General features: G+C 46.0%; 1 long non-coding RNA gene across 1 annotated transcript; it reads right to left on the bottom strand.

The window, feature by feature from the left end:
- Positions 1–1,664: 1,664 nt before the first annotated feature.
- On the bottom strand, positions 1,665–5,443 carry LOC131400552 (uncharacterized). Its single transcript, XR_009217371.1, has 3 exons — positions 5,185–5,443; positions 2,971–3,057; positions 1,665–1,824 (listed from the first exon to the last, which is right to left on the bottom strand). It is a non-coding gene; the product is annotated as an uncharacterized LOC131400552 (long non-coding RNA).
- Between the last annotated feature and the right edge of the window lie 1,731 nt (positions 5,444–7,174).

Raw genomic sequence — 7,174 nt, 5'->3', positions numbered from 1 at the left:
TCGCGTAGTAAGTTGGCTTCATGCTGTTTGAGTCTAGCTGACATTTAAATCTGACTCTTTCTCACCTGAGGCTCCCCTACTGCAACTCCTGTGTCAAGAGTTAAACATTCTATTGCTGTTTTCCCTCAGCTCTGGGTTTTCCAGTTGTCCATTCCAACCAGTTTCTGTGGTGGAATCCACAGCAATCCCAAACAGTTCTCTTCGGCAATACCAAGCAGCTTGCTCTCCTGCACGGCCCACTTCTGGTACATGATAAACACCCATGTATCTTTTGCCCCCAACAAATTGGGAATGTAAACATCCCAATAAAGTCACGTCTCCTTTGCTCCCACCATCACCACAGTCACATTCTCTAGCCTATAAGATTTCTCTTGCTGGAGTCAGATTCCATTTCACTGTTCCTCCAAACTCCAGGAGTTACAAATCAAGCTTCAAGGGGTCCAGTTGAAGCCCTGGGGTGAAGGGGAAAGCATTCCAACTCTTCCCCGCTGGAAGCCCACTCCAAAGAAATCCTCACAAAAATTCCTTCTCCATATCTCCTCTCTCTTGACCCTTTTCATTCTCCTTGTAAGTTTTAGAGCTGCTGCTTTAAGTTTTGTAAGGTTATTTCCTCTGAAAACCTGGTATCTATTATATCTTGATGTGTAAGAGGAAACTTCCAATTTAACATCCTGTCATGCAAATTTAAACCAAGCAATCCCCCAGTCCTGAAAGGTCACCATCTAAAGTTTAAAGACATTTAAAAGGTAAAGTATGGGCTTTGGAGTGTGAGGAACTGGGGTCAGAATACAAGCTGTGCAACTTATTAGATTTAGGGCCTTGGAAAATACACTTAACCTCTCTGAGTTGTTGCTCCTTCGTGCAAGGGAAATACTGCTCCCTACCTCACAGGATTGCTATGGGGATTAAAGAGAGAATCAACCCAAAACACCAAACACTGCATCTGGCCCTCAGTGAGCACTCAAGCAAATGTTAGTTCCCTTCCCACCCTGCCTCTTCCCTTCTTGAAAAATATGCCTTTCACACACTCTACCATAAAGAGCATTTGTAAATGTAACAACAAAAAGGGGAAACGCAGGTATAATCTTCAGTGCCATGTCTGTATTCCAGAATTGATTGACAGATACAGTATAGGAAAAGGGACGATATTATCACGCCATTCTCCCTCTGGGAGTTACCCACCCAGTGGAGTTGAAGGGAGGGGACACAATCATCATGCCATTAACTGGTTCATGTGTTTTCCTGAACCTTAATTTTAGTTTCTAGGTTAAAAATCAATAGAGCATATATACTTAGAGCTCCAGAACTTTAGATTGCGAGTTTTAGCGACCTAACTCATCAATAGTTACAGGACCTGGTAAGATCCTCCCCTCTTCTGACTCCATCTATCAAAGATGGTGAAATAGCTGATATTACTTAATATGTGTGGGACACTAAGTGGTCTGTATGATAATTCATATAAACGTCACAACAACTCTAAGGGGAAGTAATGTGATTATCCCCATTTTACAAAAGAGGCACAGAGGCCAAGGACACACAGCTAAAAGTGGTCGACCTGGGGCTTGAACCCAGTTAGTTAAGCTCTTAACTGCTATACTATCCTGCCTCTCTGAAAAATAGTACAGCTATTGAGAAACGTGAAACTTGAGATCTCATCTGTGAAAGTACCCTGACCCTATTATCAGTTCAGGCCCTCCTAGAAGCAAATGCCAAGACAAGCTTAGACATACAAGAGCTTTATTGAGGAAATACCTGTGAAAGATAAAGGGAGAAGGAGCAGGAGGAGATGGAGAGAGCCTTCCGACTGTGATGCACGTCTCACACCTGTGAAAGGAGAGAGGGAAGGAAGGAAGATTAGGCAGGAAGAACCTCAGTCTGCAGTGCAATAATAAGAAAGTCTGCACCAGGCCAACAGGGAGGACAAGCAAAGATTAAAGGAGTCCTCCAACAAGCAGAAATGGCCCGGCTCAAGCTGCCCAAACCTGCTCAGTTATGGTATGAGAGCAGTCTGGGGAAAGTGGGGCCTTAGCATAAATGTCAGAAAAAATTCCAACGTTCTTTTGAGGAAATATCTGAGCTATGTGACTCCATGGCCACCAGAGACCTGGTGACTTTTTCCTGGCAGTCATCCAAATACCTTCTACTGCCCAAGGCCTGAGCATTCTGCAAGGACCCTGAACCTGATCCCTCTGCGCTGCCTCAGCACAGGGCCTCCCACTCTCATACTCTGTCCCCTAAGAGCCAGGGCATCCTGATCAGCAGAGGGCTCTCTCCAGAGTCCGTGACCTTCAATGCATTCTGCTTTAGAGTTGGCCAGACAAGTCACTTCTTGGACATGTGATTGAGATACCAGCCTTCTGCCTGGCAGGGAGATGGTGAGGGGCCCAGAGAACCAGGCTCTGGATTCTGCTGACCCTCCACCATCAATGCCTTCAAAAGCATCTTCACAGCTTGACTTTCCTGGCCCCCAAGTCGTGGGCTGGGCCTGCAGTGCATAGGGGTGTTCACGCAGGAGGTGAAACCCCTTTTCTCCTGAGTGTAGGACCACATGCCTTTGCAAAGACCCCTTTCCCTGGGATCTCCTGTGTCTCTGGGCCTGGGCTGACACAGACAGCAGAAGCACTGCACCACGCACACACAGAGCTAAAGTCACCGCAAAACCACCCAAACAGGCTGGGATACATCCGAGATCCTTCTGGGAGTCTGAGAAAGGTGGGGGGGGGGATGGTAAGGTCTTGTCTGAGGTCTACCCCCATTTTGTGTGCCTACCTCACTGGACTCTGAGAGAAGGGCTAGCCCCTTCTGCTTCAGCCCCAAGTTACCTGGTCAGACCCAGGTCAGATATCTGCTTGCTCAAAGACTATCCCAACCAATGTTTCCAGTTAGGAATCCTTGGGGCTTTATCTCCTCCCTTACAAAAGATTCCCCAAATGTGAAAGGGAAAAGGAGGGAAAGGCAAAGTGCTCTGACCTGTGATGGAGACAGTCGTCGTCCTCCAGGTAAGCATGTCAGGACAGCCCAGCCATCAGCCTAGGAGGGTCTTGTGCCTGCTGCAGGCTGGAGCAGAGAAACCAAAGTCAGACCACCCTGAAGAGTGTGGCTTGGGTGAGCCCTTCCACATCCTGCCCCAGTGCCACCCCTCAGAGCGCCAGGGGGCTGGATTCATCCTGTCTTGTAAAACTGCCACAGTGAGCCCCTGGTCCCTCATCTCATTGCAGCCAGAATCTAGCATCCATCAGGCTGCCATATCCCTGAAGACTGGTCTGGAGACATGAAGATCCCCTAAATGACATCTTAGAGAAAAGAAAAAGCCAAGGGCACAGTCATTCTTGCTTTGCTTCATAGAAACTTAATTTTCTTATATTACACTTGTCATTTTTTGTTTGTAATTTTTTTTTTTTTTTTTTGGTGAGGAAGATCAGCCCTGAGCTAACATCCGTGCTAATCCTCCTTTTTTTTGGTGAGGAAGACCGGCTCTGAGCTAACATCTATTGCCAATCTTCCTCCTTTTTTTCCCCCAAAGCCCCAGTAGATAGCTGTATGTCACAGTTACACATCCTTCTAGTTGCTGTACATGGGACGCGGCCTCAGCATGGCCGGAGAAGCGGTGCGTCGGTGCGCGCCCAGGATCCGAACCCGGGCCGCCAGTAGCGGAGCACGCGCACTTAACTGCTAAGCCACAGGGCCAGCCCTGTTTGTAATTTTTAATTTTTTTGTTTTAGTGCTTTACGAAGGCATGCCCCCCTTGAATTCTTACAAATATTTTCTTTTTCTCACTTTATAGTTTACACTCCCTCTGGGCACACAGAAAACTGTACTTCCTAGTCCCATAGCGCCCCCAGCCCTTTGCTGTTAGGTGAGGCCGTGCTACTAGTTGGGGCCAATGAGCTGTGCACAGCAGTGACTTATGTTACTTCTGAGGTTACTTTAGAAGAGTGAGTGCGAGATCATGACACTGCCCTTTGCCACAGTGACCCGCAATGTTCCAGGTTGTGGAGCCTCTGTCAGCTGGCGTCCCTGACAGACTATGGGAAGCAAAGCCCCCGCACCCCTGGCCTTCATCAACACATGGTGGACATTTATTGTGTGCTAGAAATCAACCTTTGCTGTGTTAAGCCACTGAGGTTTGGGGGTTGTTACCCTAGCATCATATGCTTAGCCTAACCTGACAAACTCAGCGATGGCTCTCAGTTTAGAGTGCAATGGAGTCACCTGTGATACTTGTTAAAATGCATACTGTATGACAAAAATATGTTGGGGGACAGACTTATGGATTAGTGATGATTGAAGAGAACTACTCGATTATCTTATTAGCTGACTGACAAATCCTTTTGAATTTTATAATTTTTCATTTTTTTAACCTCATAATAGTATTTGTTACCCAAGTAATAGATATTCTATTTATTTGGAAAACTGAGAAGGCACAAGCAAAAAGGAAAAATTAAGATAAAAATCCAGAACTCTGTCACACAGATATTAACCTTCTGACCTTCTGGTGTGTTATCATATCAGGAATTTTCTTTTGAAAAAAGACCATCTTTTCCCTGAAGGAGTGGAATGGAAAAAATCCATAGCATCCCTTTCGAGAGAGCTCCATCAACTCCACCTAAACAAACACGCGCGCTCGCGTGCGAGCGCGACAGAACAAGAGTGTGGGGAACGCAGCCCTGGAAAACGATTCGCTTCCATATCTGCCCGCCCGCCCCCACACCTGGGGGCCCACATGCAGGGAACAGCGGTGCTTACCTCTCTTTCGTAACCTTCCGCTCAACACACCCACATCCTCCGCAATAGGAAGCTGGCACGCACGCATGGTTCCCGCCCACCTCCCCAGCATGCCCTGTTGCCCACCATTTTCTGAATCAAAATGGATAGAGAGCGTGGCGGTGGTGTGAGAACTGCAGTACAGGACCTGCTGCGGGGTCCGCTTACACCCCCTTTTTCTTTTTAGTGGTTTTCAGGTGGCTCCCACCTTCGCATCCACCTGCAGGGAACCCGGGTGTTTTCCTCCTCCTCCTTTTTCCTTGGGCCAGAAGCCAGCCTGCTTTCAATGCAATAAGAAACTGGTACCCGAACCTGACCCCCGTCTCTTCCCCAGATTCCTCCCCCAAGCCTACCATTTTTTTGCCCAAAAATGGACCGGAGCAGGGGCAGGAAAGGGGTATGGGCAATGCAGTTCTGGACCTGCTTTGGTGTTCGCCCTCACCTTCGGATATCCTCTGCTCTTTCAAACCTCCTCAGATCCGGGGCAGGAGGTAGTCTACTTCTCTTCTGTCTGGCGTCCAGAAGCGCGCCTGCCTGCCTCCAAGGTAATAGGGAGATGGTGCTGAGGCGGGAAAGAGGACTCAGACTACACAGTGACTTAAATTCACGTCTGCCCTTTGTCCAGCGAGGCCCGTGTTAACAGTGAGCTAGAGTCCCCAGTTAACCCTCCGAATAGCACTGCAGCAGGAGCCGGGTCGTCGCTCCCCGCCCCTCTCCCCAACTTGACACTGTTAATCTTTTCAGTCTTTGCCAGAAACATGAAAAGTGTATTATCTCCCTGGAATTTCTATTTGCCCTTCTCAGATTATCATGGAGGATCAGTCCCTTGGGGTTAATCAACCATATCTTTTGTTTCTCGCCCGCTGCCTAGACTCTCTACCTCCCCTCCCCCAAGAGCCGAAGGTCTACCATTTCCCTTGCAGTCCTGTCCAGGCATGAAATGGGGTTCAGGAAATGAGGCTCAGAGTGAAGAGTCAGAGATTTTTACTAGTTCTTTTTAATTTTTGCCAGTTCTGTTCCTTAAGGTTATTATATTACTGATAGTAATATCAGCCTACATCCTCTTTGTCTTTAAAAGATAGAAAACAGCCATCTGTTGTCATTTGAGAAGCAAGAAGTGGATTCAAGAGTTTATGTGGGTAAACAATAATCCAGCCACCTGTTTTCCCTACTCAGTGATAATACAAATATAGATCCTTTAGGCAGCCACTTTTTTGCAAGTCTGAAATGTACAGAGCAGCTGGAGGCTCCCCCTGTGAGGGGCCCCTGGTGGAGGGGGCTTTCCATGAAGTCAGCCTCCGAGGTCACATAATCTCACAGTACCAAGGACACCTTGGAGTTTCAGATTGTAAAAGCTGGTCACAATGTTCTGGTCTTCAAAATTATTAATTCATCCTCTACAATTGCTCTATTGCCCAGTTCTCTACCACATTCATATCCCTATTAACCCTTTCCAATTGCAACCAAAGTTTCCTACTACTTACCATCTCAGGGACATATCTAGGTTGTGGGGCCTGAAATTTACAGTTTGGGGGACCCTCTTTAAGAAAAAGGATATTAAAAAGGTATGGGCAATGCAGGAAATTAGATACCAAAGTTAATATTTATTTACAATGAGAAAAGAAATCACAACAAATTACAAAATTTGAACAGCTGACATATACAAAACATCCCAATTTCCATACAAATAACATTTTTATTAACTGCCAGGCATACCTCTATGATTTTTTTCCCTACAATTTGTGGCTACAAACTCTTTGATCCTGTCTTCATATGACTTTTTTTTTCCTTTTTTTTTTTCGTTTTTTTGCTGAGGAAGATTAGCCGTGAGCTAACATCTGTTGCCAATCTTCTTCGTTTTTTTTTTGCTTGAGGAAGACTAGCCCTGTGCTAACATCTGTGCGAGTCTTCCTCCACTTTATATGTGGGTTGCCACCACAGCATGGGTGTCGAGTGGTGTAGGTCCATGCCTGGGATTCAAACCCGTGAACCTGGGCCACTGAAGCAAAACACCTCGAACTTAACCAGTATGCCACAGGGCAGACCCCGATATGACATTTTTTTAATATTGTTTTTCCTGGAGAAAAATGTAAAGGTAATTTAATATTTCCTTTGCATGGTTAATCAGTTTATTATTATTATCGATGAATATTCCAGCTTTACAACTCATTATTGGTGATGGGTAAATTTTTAGTATTGTCAAATTTGAGTAAACTGCTGTCAACCTCTGTCAAGTTTCTTGTATGGGCTTAAAATTTAAGTTTTCTTGTGCAGATTCTTATCAAGTATTCTTAATAATGACACTCACAAACCAGTTTGCTGTCAGTGTCCTGAAGGGGAGCAGAATTTGCCACCCCAAAATACGCCTCTTGGCCATAAAGATTATTTTAGGCTGATTATTTTTAAGAAA

Source organism: Diceros bicornis, chromosome X (assembly GCF_020826845.1).
Source record: "Diceros bicornis minor isolate mBicDic1 chromosome X, mDicBic1.mat.cur, whole genome shotgun sequence".
NCBI classification, from domain to species: domain Eukaryota; kingdom Metazoa; phylum Chordata; class Mammalia; order Perissodactyla; family Rhinocerotidae; genus Diceros; species Diceros bicornis.
The sequence above is the reverse complement of the archived record's forward strand: the minus strand, read 5'-3'. Positions and strand labels throughout refer to the sequence as shown.